The 14,668-nt window shown below is 35.5% G+C and overlaps 1 long non-coding RNA gene across 1 annotated transcript; it reads right to left on the reverse strand.

The window, feature by feature from the left end:
* Positions 1-606: 606 nt before the first annotated feature.
* On the reverse strand, positions 607-14,663 carry LOC148674563 (uncharacterized). The gene is made up of 4 exons (XR_015935341.1): positions 14,575-14,663; positions 14,245-14,279; positions 2,460-2,572; positions 607-1,047 (listed from the first exon to the last, which is right to left on the reverse strand). It is a non-coding gene; the product is annotated as an uncharacterized LOC148674563 (long non-coding RNA).
* Between the last annotated feature and the right edge of the window lie 5 nt (positions 14,664-14,668).

Genomic DNA, 14,668 nt, shown 5'->3' on the forward strand with positions numbered 1-14,668 from the left:
GCTGCCTTTCACTTCTTAACGACCAACTTCACCAAACTCATAAAGATATTGAGGGTCTTTGAAATGGTTTTATAAACTTTACCTGATCTGTGCCCTTATATAACTTGATTTGTTTTGAAAGCTCCTTTGTCTGCATATTTTAATCTTTTCTAGAAATGTACCATGTAACTGAGTGACCTTACAGAGATAGTTGTTTTTAATTTAAAATAATGTGAAACACTATCATTGCACACAAAAGCCACTCAACTAGTTAATTCATTAATTTAAGGTAAATTTGTGCACCTAAATTTAGATTTGCCAAATTGCCTCTTTCATTTGAAACCTTTCTTATGTTCTAAATTAATTAACCGAACAAATACTAGAAGCATACACTAAACTAGGACCAGAAGCAGTACCAGAAAGGTACAGTATAAACAGCATTATTGATTTTTATCTGCCCTGGCTCCTCTAAAACCTGAGTGCCAGTTAAGATGATCCAATATTGATAGTGCTATGACATGAAGCATGTTCTTGACATCTTGGATTGTAAAACTTGGTAAAATATTCATTCAGCATACAGTATTTAGTACAGTTATATCTTATATCTCTAGTATGAAGCCCCCTGTATGTTGGAAACAATTTACTCCCTCTTTTGCAGTTAATTCCTATTCCTAAAACTGGACTCTATACACTAACTCATCTATTAATTTTTCTGAATTCTGTGGTTGTAAAATGAGTTTGTTTAGATGTCTAGTGAGATTGGCAAGGAATGCGAAATCTTTCTTCCATCTGTCATGTTTTAATTCCAGATTTCTATCCTTGGAAAGCACACAGTTAATCACCATATGAAGACTCAATGTCTTGCTGCAGGAAAAAGAAAGTGGCAATGTAGTAAAGGTCTTGCTTGAATTAATGTAATTACTTTAACAACAACGTCCATTATTCCCTTTATGTCGTTGTCTTCACACGTTATACAAAGCCTGATGCTGCACAATATGGTAAAATACCAAAAGAAATGCCCGATCCTTTGTCATTTAGGCTACTTACTCCAAGTCATCATTGATCTACCTGTTGGAAAATAAACAACTGAATTTAGCAGACTGTTCACTTCACTACAGGATTGGAGAACAGCAGTGTATGGCAAATCATCTTTACAAGAATGAACATGTAGTCACTGGAACAAAAGCAAATATTTGGTCATTTCAAAGTTGGCAGTATCAATGTAAATACAAATACAAACACAAAGTTGTACTTACTGTCCTGGGTGTAATTTATTAACTGCCATATTTAGCTATTAAAGCAGATGTTTTAGAGCCAATCTTCTGTTCAAGATGAGTAGTCAGATTTTCTAAAAGATCAGAGATCTGTTGGCACACTGCATTTTGGTGTTTTTTATTTTTCATATTACTTCATTTTTGTTTCTCAAAACATTAAAGAGATAGAGTAGAGATTCTAAAACTAGCTTTTACTAGTAAATGCTTCCTGTATTTGGCAAGCATCCAAAAAAATTTATAAATACAACTACAAACACTTAATTGTACAGTACTGAAGTCTCCTGAGTCTGATTTATTGACTGCTAAATTTAGCTGTTAAAGTGGAAGTTTTAAAGCAAATCATTTATTCAAGATGAGTAGTCAGATTTTCTGAAAGATCAGAGATCGGTTGGCACTCTGCATTATTGTGTTCTTTTATTCTTTGTATTATTTCACTTTTGTTTCTCATTAAAGAGTAACAGAGTATGGATTCTAAAACTAGCTTTTACTAGTTCTTACTAGTTTACTAGTAAATGCTTCTGGTATTTGGCAAGCTTCCACAAAATTTTGTAAGACGGAAGTGCCAAAGTGCCTGCTCCAATAAACAGGTCACGCACTTTCTACTCAGTTACTTAAGATGAGTATTTTTTAATCCTCTGTCTTGAGATTTGTTTGTGGACTTCACTTAAAAATCTTGATGTTTTGTCTCGAAATGTCTCTGTATTTTGTGTGGTTTGTAAACAATGAGAGCTGTACAACATAATAAACAAAATGGCTTTCAGGCACTTTGTACAACCGCAAGCATCTTCCAGTCATCCTGTACAATGCTGCTTTCTACTGCCAAACTGTGATGCTTCTTTTCAGTCATGTTCATATTTACTTTCATCGATTCCTGAAGCAATTTTTTCTCATCTATCTTGTTCAGCTGCTGGCACTCTCTGTTCAATTGTTTGAATGTATCACTCGACAAACCATGTGGCAGTCTTTACATTTTATTTGGAGCATATCATTTAGGCCAAGCACAACCTACAAGCTTCAGGCTGAGAACTGATGATCTACAGGAAGTGAGTTGACTATCATGGGCCCAATGGCCTCCTCATTATTTTAACTTTTTAACACTGTTTTATACAGTATATTTTAGTCTTTTGATATAGTTACAACTCAATATATAAATAGAAATAGATTTACCAAAATTAATTTTCACAAGTTGCAACTCTATGAACTTACTGATTACTTTTGAAATGCTTTCATCAGTTTTCTAGACCTATCCCAGCAAGCTATGGGTTCAAGGCAGGATACACCCTGGAGATGATGACTGTCATGATGGAACACATCCATATCTGAAAAGAAATGCAGTAAAGTTCTAAATACAATATTCAACATGAAGAAGGAATTCTGTGGAACAGCTGGGGCTGATAATGTCATGATAAGGATAATAATAAACATTAAATAGAACATATTGATATCTACACAGATGCATTACTGCTTCAGTAATTGGTTCAGAATTGACTAGAATCATGAACACAGTAGTTGGATTTTCCTAAAAACTGTACCTAATATAACCTAAATTTTTACATGTTCATTTAGTCCTTCGTTTTGTCAATGGAAATTTAGATTCATTTCTGCACCAAGGCATAACAGTTGAATCTGTGTTTTAGTGTATTATTGAAATCCACACCTGAAGAGGGCTCCACAGCCAAAAGGTGTGTCTCTTTTCCGTTCTTCTCAGCATGGAATAAATCTTTACTTGTTTCTGTATTATTGAAACAACTCGTTAGTGCACAATTTGAGTTTTTCACAGATTGAAGAGGGTAATATTGAACAATATTTCTACACTACAATCTTTGAATTCCACAAAACAAGACACAAGTCTCACAGTAAATAAAAAAAACAGAAACTTTTTATTATTGGAATTTCAGAGCATTAACCAGCAAAAGCTACAAAATTCTGCCTGTACATTTAAATACCAAATGTTTTTACAGCACCCCCTAAAGTCCAATGAGTTTTGTGTCAGTTAGTGTCAGTTTCATAGCTGGTCACTTAATATCATATTGCATCCAACATGTTAAGTATTTGCTGCTAACAAGTGAAAATATTAATACCTATACCTTTGTGTTTGTAACTGTGGAACTATGGTTCAAATGCATATAAAAGGATTTTCCATATCATGTTAGATGATTTATTACATTGACACTAGTTTACACACCAGAACTATTCAGATGCTTGACCTAATAAATGATTAAAAAATCATACTGTACATATCTATTCATTTATTAAAATAATTATATTCAATATGTTCTCCTTGCTTATAAAAAATTATCTCAATTGAATTGAATTGTTAAACAAATCAGTCTCTTTTCATTGTCCTTGTATAACTTGTATAAAAATTATTCTGTATCAATTAAAATAATCAAATCTTGATTGAAGTGCATGAGCCCTTGTCAGAAAAGAAGGTTAGAGGAATCTTAATGTAATCTGTGTTAAATTAAAAGAAGTACTGTAAATGTCAGCGAAAACTGCAAAGGAAAATCACTAACTAAAATGTGAATTACATAAATATCCACCCCCCTGAGTCACTACCTGGTGCAAGCACCTTTGAGAGAAATTATTGCTGTGAGTTTTTTAAGATGTCTCTACTTACTTTGCACACTGGGCAATTTATCCCATTTTCCTCAAGGTCTTGGCTACAGATTGTTGATGCAATTTTCAACTCTTGCTAAGTCAAGACTCTGACTGGGCCTCTCAAGACATTCAATCCCTTCTTATTAAGTCACAATAGCTACACTTTTGCCTTGTGTTTTGAGTCACTGTCCTTGTTTTAATTGTTTGGCAGACCAAAGCAGATTTCTTCTCAGATTTGCCTATTCTTTGCTCAATCTCGACAACCTAAAGTTATATTGTTGCTTTTTTTTGCACTTGTATTGAATTCCTTTACATTTCCTCTACATACTGTAGATCATACATAGAAAATCAGCTGCAAGTTTTACAGATATTAGTCTTACGTTTTTACATTAAAAAATATAAATAGAACACTTTCATGTGTTTGTGTTTATTTGACTCCTAGGAACTTATGCCACAGGTTATTTATCAATCTATTTTCTAATCAGTTTATCCAGAACAGGGTCATGGAGGAGTCGAAGCCTAACCCAGCAACAAAGGGCACAAGGCAGAATACACACTGGGCAGGGCACTAGTCCATCGTAGGGTACACACAGCCACAAACACAAACACACTCACACCAGGGTCAAATTTGTACAGAGGCCAGTTAACCTTCCAGTATGAACCTGGCAGAAATCCACACTGAACATTGTTATTAGCATTTTTTTGAAGTACTTGTTGGATTTGTCTGTTCCTCCTGGTAATTATTTTTAGACCATCATGATTGTTATACATTTTATAGTTATTTAATAGAGGATATTTGAATAACACATGCTATAATTCATCATGAAGAAAATAGTTTGAATACTTTTTTGGGTAATAGTTTTGCTTCACAATCATTTTTTTATTACTAAACTCAGTGATTACTCAAGATTGATATTTGGTCTGTAACAGCCTTTGAAAATTAAAATGTTATCTTGTTAAGTTTTAATAAATATCTATAAAGTGTATGAATACTCATGCTGTTTATTACAATGTGTGTTAATAGCCTAAAACAACTCTCAGCACTTCGAGGCAGAGGGCAGCAAATGTGCTTGCAAAAGAGAATAAGCAGTTATAGCAGAACACTTGAATGTGTTCCATCTACTGATTGTGTAGATATTTATCAGCTACAAACTACATTAAGTGTTTGATTTCTTTCGTTTGGGTTGAATGACATGTCTTTGTATTAGACTTTGTTAAATAAGTTTTAATTGACCGAATGGGACCTACGAACTGTACATTTTTCACAAAAACATGGCTGGAAAGGTAAATCACTGGCTATCACTGAAGGTATGATGCAACAGTTCAGTTGAACTATTTCAGAAAGTAATTCCAATAGCATTGTGTGGCAGGTCTCATCCCTAAGTGAAGTGTCTCCAAGGTTCTGAACATGTAGAAAATGACAATGACAAGACTATATGATGCTGGAGGTTTCAGTGCAGTATTATTAGTAGACTCCAGTGAATCAAAGACACTGAAAGCTAAGATCACTTTATTAGCCATATAGAGTACAATTGGCTACAACAACAGAAAAGCTCCCTTTACTGAAATTACTAAACTTAAAAGCGATCTGCCCTGACTCACAATGTCACTTTACGTATTCTGTAGTGGTTGCAGTGGACACCTGATACCCTTTTTACAGCTTTCCCTTCTTCAGGGTATTTAAGCCAAGGTGACAACAGCAAAAGGTAGTAGGCTGTTATTCCCATGGTCCTCTGGAGGCTCAAACCAGAACAGGAATGATAACTCCCTTTTCCCTTCTCTGGAGACTCAGTCCAGGGTGCTTCTCCTGCCTTGCTCCTGGCAACAAGAGATGTACCTCCCTCATGTATTGGGACACAGGACACTGGCCACTCTCTCCTTTTGGGAGCCTTGGGGCACAATTAGCTCCTACTTCCTAGGATACTAGCTTCCTACCTGACCAAAGCTAGTATCCTAGTATCTCACTCAGATTCCTGGGTTTCAAGCTTGGCTATTTTCAGCTAGCTCTGAGAATCTCCCATCTTTGTTCTCCACACCAGCTCCCTTTGCTCAAAGCTTATCTAAAGGTCCTCCAGCATGCCTTTGGTTGTAGGTAGCACACTTCCATACTACTAAGCCTCTTCTTATAAGGTTTTCTGAGACTCCTCTGCCTCCTTGAGCTGGTGCCTAATTTCTCTAGTGGACTGGATGACAATGTCTTGCAATTTCTGTTTGAATTCCTGAGCTCATTTTTTTCTGTTCTGCATTGAAGGAATGAGAGAGAGACATCTGAAGAGCAACCCTTGTCTCCCTCTTGAATAATCTAAGCTGCTGCTGTTCCACAACACCATCTGCGGCTTTAGCAGAACTTAATTTCTCTTTGGACTTCTTATCAGCAGAGGTGTATTGATGGTTTTTAAGCATTCCATCAAAACAACAAGTATTTGGAATTTTGTTCCTGAATTTCTTCTTCCATTTGTAGATTGTCCCTTGGTTTTTCCTTTTTCTTCCTTTTGGCTAGTCTCCAGCAGGACCTCTGCAGACAGGATCTCCAAATGTCTCTTATCAGCAACAGCCTGGCTAAAACTATTCTCCAGTCCCCTGGTCCTTCACTTATGCTGCTACTATGGAGATGGTAGCTCTGCCTGGAGGCTGCTGCCACTCCTCTAAGAATTTTCCAGCTCATTGCTCATTTCTTTCAATTACTTCCAAAGTAAGCGTTCACTCTCTGCCTGACTGAACCGTAAGTGGTGCAGCTGGCTGATTGTGTCTCACAGGCAGCCAGCATGGACTTCGGGCTCTTTCCTATCTTTTTGTGACCCTGTTGGACTTCACTCCTCTTGCTCAGCTCACATGTCAATTTGGTGCACTCTTGCTATAGCTTTCCCAGCTCTGCACCTTGGTGTCTCTCTGTCTGACATTGCAGTGGAGGCAGTCTCAAACAAATGCGTTTTCTGCCTGCAACAGTTCCAATACACCATCATGCTCAATTTCCAACTGTTTCTGCAAGCACCAAGCTCTGGTTCACAGCTGCTGGATCTCAGTTACTTGGTCTGAACAGCTGGAGAACATGTGGGCCTGCAGAGCTGTAACCCCCCCTGGTCACGTAAGCTCAGCTGCTCCATCGGCTGGGCTCCTTTCCCTGTTCAGCTCTCCTCCTTTCTTCCTTTGTAGGAGCTCTCCTACTAAGTCGGGCTCATAACTCACGAGCTCAGGGCACAGTAAGGTTTGTGTTGTGCACCTCCCACATTTCCTCTCTGTTAATTGGCAACTAGTCTCCAGGCATGAATTTCTGACCCTTCCACTCTTGAGAAGACCGTGGGGCACTCCAGTCTCACCACAGGTACTTCCCTGAAAAGGCAGACATACATGCAGCTGGTTGCAGCTGTACAGGAAGAGTGGCTGAATATTCCAGAACAGTCCATCTAGTGGCTGCTCAGGTCTGTGTATCAATGTTGCCAGGGTTGTGTTAAAGCCGTAACTTGTTTAATGTGTTTTCATTTTGACAGTGTAGCATTTAATGTACAGAAAATGTAACATGATTCCTGTAGCTGTATTTTCTGCTATTTTGTCTGAAGTCTATAATTAACATACTTGACAACATCATCTAAACATAAGTTTTTTTTCATCAGTGTAAGTTGTATAATTCACAAAGATTCTGAGAGTGATACAAAGAGTTAAGAATGTTAAAGATTACTAAGGTGCCATAAAAATCCTTCCTTTTCTATTGGACTTCAAAGCATTCCTGTTTCTAGTTCAGCTGTAAATATTAAGTGTGCTCCAATCTTCACTTTGTGCACATTAAGTTAATGCCCATGAATGCAATTAGACTATGCTGACTAGCTTTTCCTCACACATTTTGCATAACTGTTTAGATAACTATTTTAATCCATAAGCTGTTAAAATAATTTTGAGAATGCCAAATGGGTTATGCAGTTTATTTCCCTGTCTTTAGACTCTGAATGAAATGATTTCAAGATTTCATATATCATGATGAAGGGTACTGTGGTAGGTCCAGTGTCATCATGATTTGAAATTTAAACCTTTCACATGACTCTTTATTCTTTTGGGGTTTTTTGTCCTTAATACAGTACCTTAAAATGTAAAATAATTTTATTGTTACTGATACTGAATTACTAAAGCGTTTCACTGTTACTAATTTCAGCCTATATTTTATATCATTTATTTTAAAATGCTGGATCAAGAAACGTGGATATTAATCTAGTTAATTAATATTTTAGTATGTTAGTTGGGTTATAGTATAGGCTATTTTTGTGCAACACAGAGATATTGTCCTTCTCATACACGGGAAAATAAAGCAACTCAACACTTCTGTCAGCTTTCTGCAGGGTGTAATATATCCTTTAATTGTTCAACAATGGAAAAGTATTCTTAGACAAACAAAGCCACTATAAATGCACAAAATCAGTCATGTAACTAACAATACTGATTGTCTGGATTTAAGTGACAGATACTAAAATGCATACAAAATGTGGTGTATGTACATCACAAATACATCACAAATTTAATGTATTAAATGTATTAAATTTAATTCAGTGTTATTTCTACTACAAAATGCTTCACACAAAGACTTTATTAAAAATTGAAAAATTATTTGAGCTTGTGATCATGAAGAGTAATAAATAATCTATCATATTTTATTAATTTAAAACGTATTTATTTAAATTAAAATCAAGTGTTAACAGTATTATGTATAATCATATTTCACCACCTCATTGAAAGACAGGAGATAGGTGCTCTGAATTGTTTGCTGTTAAAAATGTTGTAATGTTCAGCTGCATGGTTATTCTTAGACTTTCCATCCACCATCATCCAGACCCTAGCATCATTACCCAAACCCAATGAACTGTGTACAGTCTAATGATACTACAACACAACAATCTGGTCTGAAGGTACCTCCTAAGGAATTAAATCAAAACAACCATGGCTACTAACAATTAGACATAATATACCGTAAAACATGTGAATTAGGATGTTGACAAAGGATGTTTTTTTGCAATGATTCCTAGTTCTGTATTTCATATGGAAATGACAGAGCAAGTGTATAAATTGATATCACAACAGGTTCAGGCACGTTTGTTTAAAGGACAACGTTCTTTTCTGTGGTAGTATTGTAATGGTTTGGTGTTCCATTAACACCAACCTGAAGAGTCAGCTTGTTGTCAGTTGTAATCTCACTGCATAGCATTAGGTTGACAGTATTATGAGACATGTTTCACCCACTATTAGAGCAAAACAAATGTCAAGAAAATCTCTTAATCTTTAAATAAAATAATGCTGGTCCCCACTTGGCAAGGGTCGCTTATGACTTATGAAACAGGGATCGACATCAAGGACTGTCCTAGTGTATTGCCAGATGTCTATCCTGTCAAGCATATGTGAGACAGACTAGCTACATCAATATTAACAATCATCAAGTGATATTGATCTGATAGTTACTTTACAGAGTGAATAGAGGAACAGCCCTGCACTCTGTATTTATATCTATGGCACCCTGATCAATTGCATGTGTTTGAGCAAAAGGTAGATACACCAAGTTTGAGTTGAATGAACCATATGCCCTGTGACACATGTGATTTTGTAGCTTTCTTGTCAGAAACCTGTTTAAAAATGATGAAATAATATCACAGCACAAATGTGTAGAATAAACATAACATTAAAACATCAAATGTTTATCTTGAATCAGGGAGTGCATTCCTAAAGTGTTTCAGTATAGATTAGTTATGAGGGAGAGTTTGTTATCTGAAGTCATTGTAACACTATTTGCTCTTTTTGATTCTTTAGATTCTTCTTGAATCTTTCAGTCAGTATTTTTCTACACAAAATGTTATGGTCATTCATAAAAGGTTTTCTATTCATGTTTGCCAATTTTTCACACAGATTAATTCAGACCAGCTTGTGGCACCAAAAGGTCTGAGAGAATGTGGGCACTGCATTTCTCACAGGCAACTGCTATGATTGTGGTTGAAACAGTGAGACTGTAGCTTAAACCTACATTTGATGGCATGTACTGTAGTACATAAGGACCCTACTTATCTTTATACTGTATATTTATGTGTACTTATCTCTATAAGACAATGATTGATAACAAATGAAAAAGAACATGTTATTAACAGACAAAGGATAGGACTGAGAAGGACAGATTTTACGTTATTAAGGAGTGATTGATAATTTCTTTGATACCATGAGTTTTACCAGCACAACAGTAGGAACACTTCGGAAAATACTAAGATTTCACCAAGCTTTGATTCATGTTCAAGCTTAAAGCTTTATTGAAAGTTTCTCTACCTTCCAGTTTTGAAAAAGATGTCCTCACATTTCTTACAAAGAAATGCAAACTCTCTGCTAAGTCATTTGGTTTAAATTACTTTAGTCCCCGAAACAAATCCTACTCCAATGCAGTTCAGATACGCCTTTGTATTTTTGTCTATTGACAAAATGATGACTAGAAATAAAGACAACATTGTCTTGGAGACAGTTTTATTAATTGGGTGGGAGGGCTGTTTGAAGTGGTGTAGCTTACAAGTAACAGAAGTGTTTTAAACATGATCCAAAAAGTCTCAAGCAGTTACAAGCATCAGGTTAAATTATGGTCCTCTATAAAATTTGGATAGATTTTCCTAAAACATAAGAAAAACTATTCTTAAAGAATAAAACATTAATCCTGCTAGAATGTTGTTTCAGAAAAACTATTAAAATGATTGTTCTTCTATATATTAGTTTTGTATCCTACTCATAATATTAATTTCACCTATTACTAATTTATTTTTTTACATTAATGACAGTATAGTGTTATGTGTCCATACTGTATATTGTTATATGAGGGCATTAAACACGTGTAGAGAGTGTTACATGTAGAGAGTGTTAAATAACAGCAAAACCTGCAAATACATTAAAAAATCAATTTATTGATTGCATAAGTATTCAACCCTCTAAGTCAATACTGAATGGAAGATCCATTGGCAGTAATTGGCTGCTGTCAGTATTTTTGGATAGGTCTCTACCTGCTCTGCACACTGGAATGATGAAGTTATGTTTATTCTTCCTGGCAAAATTGCTACAGTTATGACAATTTCCTTACAGCTTGTATCAATTGGGGCCTGCAAGTGTTGAACTGCACCATAAATATTTTATTGCATACAAGTCAGAACTTGAACTGGGCTACTCAAGGGCATTCGCTTTCTTCATTGTCATTTGGTGTTCTTTTTAAGTTCATTGTGATGCTGAAAAGTGAATTTGTGACTTAATTTTTGATTTGTGGGAGATTCAACTCGGGTTTCCCATAGAATTTGCCTGAATTTTGCACCTTCCATTTTGTCCTTTATCCTGAAGAGCTTTTTTAGACTAAAAAAATCCATATTTGTCATATTGGACCATAAAACATTCTTCAAAATATCTTGGGGAAATCTTAAGATGAGCCTTTTTTCATTAAAGACTTCTTTCTTGCCATTCTTCCACACCGGTCAGTTTTGTGTAGGGACCAGGATATTGTCAATCTATGAACATTGACTCCAATCACAAAAACAAAGTCAATGTTTATTTTACAGTAGCATCTTTAATCAGTTTCCTGCTTACCCAGGAGCAGAATTTAGAAAAGTGACCTAATCTAGGTAATATCTGCCTGGAACGATGCATATTTCACTTTTTAATGATGAATAGTAATGAACTCAATGAGATCAGTAATATTTTCCTGATCTTGCCCCTACTATGCAATGCTTGATTTGTTTTAATAGCTACTTTGTTTTCATGGTTGATTTTTTATGTGATTTATGGCTTGCAATTTGATGTCTATCTCAGAAAACTTAGATATGCATTTATTTTAAAGTCACATTAAGGCACTTTCATTACACATGAACAGAGACCATTAAATGAATTGTGCAATGTTTCAAGCTATTTGTTTGCAACTAATTTTGGGTTCCTGTAGCAAAGGTTTTGAATACTTCTGAAGGGTTTGAGTACTTGATTGCTTCTTCTTTAAAAAGTGCATCAATTTACATAAAATTAGCAAAATATGTATCTATCAGTTTGAAGCACAATGTGTTGAATCTAAATAATAAAGTACTACTTGAAAGTGTCAAACAAAATAGTGGAAAACTGCAAGGAAACAAATACTTTTACAGGGCACTGGAAAAATGATAGTGTTATCATAATATGAAAATCATATTTCATATCAAAGATCTACTGAGGGAAACAGAACAAGACGTTAAAAGACAGATGAATAAATAGTGAGTGTGTGTACTTTCTAACTAACATCCTTTTGACTCTTCTAGGACAAAATGTACTTCACAAGTGATTGCTTTTTAAGCAGGTCTTTCTTTCTCTTAAGAGTACATTAAGATTTATAACTACAAAAACGGTTCATTGGTTACAATAGAACATTCAATAGCAACCAAAATCTAGACTATTAGAGGGCAGAAAGGAATGTTTCCTGTTTATGTCTTTATACCTTATATGTACATCAAAAGAGATTTTTTGTGATGGCTGTATCAATGACATTAATTGATCCTCAATTAAATAAAATGAATGTTTTAATTAATGACCTCTAGTAAAATAGGACAAACAATAGGTAAGCAGGCAAATCAAAGATACCGTGACAAAACACAAGTTTGCTGTTGTCCAAAATTCTTATATTAAATAAATTAAGCAAAGCTAATCACTCAGTTACATCTTTTAAGGTTCCACAGCTCCACTATAGAGTACATGGAGAAAAAAATTGGCAGTTAATTAAATCTCTTTTTTTTGTTTCACTTTAAAACTGAAACTATATAATTCAGTTAGTTTAATTTAAGTTAAACAAAGGGCTCTTTAGAGAAAAAATAGAAACTATACACAAATTAAACATTTGTACCATATACGTGATTGATGCACAAGACACTGTTACTGCCACTTTATATTAAAGGCTGGATAGTAGAAGCCAAATGAACCAAACATAGAGCACTACAACATAATAAAATGGTACCACACCATTAAGTGCTGTTTCTGTTTATTCCAACTCTTCACTTCCAGGGTGATACATGTCTATCACCCCCTGTCTGGTACATGTTTACATATAGATGGCGCAGGTTACATAATCTCCTATTTTATATCCTAACTAGACAGTATGCTAAGGGTGCACTGCCCAACTTACTGTATTACACACACCTAAGGGTTTAAAATCCTGTTATCCACCTCCTCGTCCTGAATACCATCCTAATCTCTGGATGCCTAAAAATCTAGCTAGAGACTTACATACCTTTGCTACAAGACAAAGCCATTCCTCTTCTACAGTCACAGGCAGCACCAAAACTATTTGACTATACCATTACCAGAACACCTGAAGATTACAAGCTAGCCATGTGCCTCTATTCCATATCCCTTCATGCACCTGACTTCTGTCGGACCGCCTACAGTAATCATCCTCTGTGTTGTCCATATCAAGGAGAAGGTTAGCAGTGGCAGCGCACACAGCTGAATGGCTATCACATACTGTACGTGAGCAAGTACATATCCACATGGAATATGAAGCATATGACACAGTAGCCTCAGCTCAACAACTGCAAAACAAAAAAAAAAGAAACGGTTCCAGAGTCCTTTGCAGCTACTGCCTCATGTGGGTGGAGTCTCCGCACGAAGCGCTATCGGTTTGTACAGAGATTTAGAGCTTTATTTGCTTGGAAATAGCCCAGTAACCGGTAGGGGAATGATTTAACGTTAACACGTTAAAAACAAAGAATATTTATTCACTCAATAATATTCTATAATTAAACTGAGTATATTGCAGTTTGATGAGTATATATATTTAGAACACTGGTAACAGATATTACGTTGACATTAAATTCAATACAATACCCGTTGTTTAAATCGCAGGTTTCAATAATATTATCTGTGTTTTGAGAATCTACAGCACTGGGTGTTTGTCTTCACGGTTATCAGAAGACAGTGAATACAGATCCGTACCACGACCTCAAATCTCTTAAAACATCTCCGTCTGAGTCTTATTTCTACAATATCCATAGTAGCAGGTAGCTACTGTGTACGGCTCCTGTTCAGTTCCAATTTATTAGATTCGCACAATGGTACCGAATACGAAAATGTAACGACTTATGCCAAAGTACGCTTTTTATTTTGAAATAAAGTTTTATTTTATTAAATGGAAAAAAGTATGATACAAAATGCTTTTAGGCGATCACAATCATACGTCTGCTTTGTAGTCTTCTGAATGTGCTCATAGTTTCCCTCTTTATACACGCATCTTCGTTGGTGTAATGCTTGCGTGTGCTCTCTCCCTACTGTGTGCTGTTCAGGAACTGCTGGATGCTTTTTTCTCAAGATTTTGACTAGTGTAGAAATAGAATCTATAACGAAACCGATCATAAGAATATTAAAATTATGTTTCAATGAGCTAGGGTACCTTTTTTTCCTGCGGCGTTTGATTTCATAAACACTCTATGGGATAAAAAAGAAAACAAAAGCAATCAAAACATTGTAATGTAAAATAAATTTATTATTTTTATAACCTAATCAAACGTATTAACATTTTATGTTGACTTGGGATCGTGCACCGTGATTAATACGGGTGTAGAACGCGTAGTATTACATTTGCAAATAATCCTATATGAGCAAGCAGGTTATTGTAGTTAATGTGTTTCGGTTTAAAGCCGGTTTCTAGAATCCCACAGTGCACAGATGTAGAATTTTGAACTATTAATTTATTCCCACGTAGACGTCTCCTATTTTTTACCCTCTTCTTCATCGAGCGTTTAGAAAGACCTCTGTGAACCACAAGCCAGCCCCCTGCAGTCGTTGGTCCAATGAGAATCTGGAAAAAAGATCTT

Source organism: Lepisosteus platostomus, chromosome 3 (genome assembly GCF_059453375.1).
Source record: "Lepisosteus platostomus isolate fLepPlt1 chromosome 3, fLepPlt1.hap1, whole genome shotgun sequence".
In the NCBI taxonomy this organism is placed as follows: domain Eukaryota; kingdom Metazoa; phylum Chordata; class Actinopteri; order Semionotiformes; family Lepisosteidae; genus Lepisosteus; species Lepisosteus platostomus.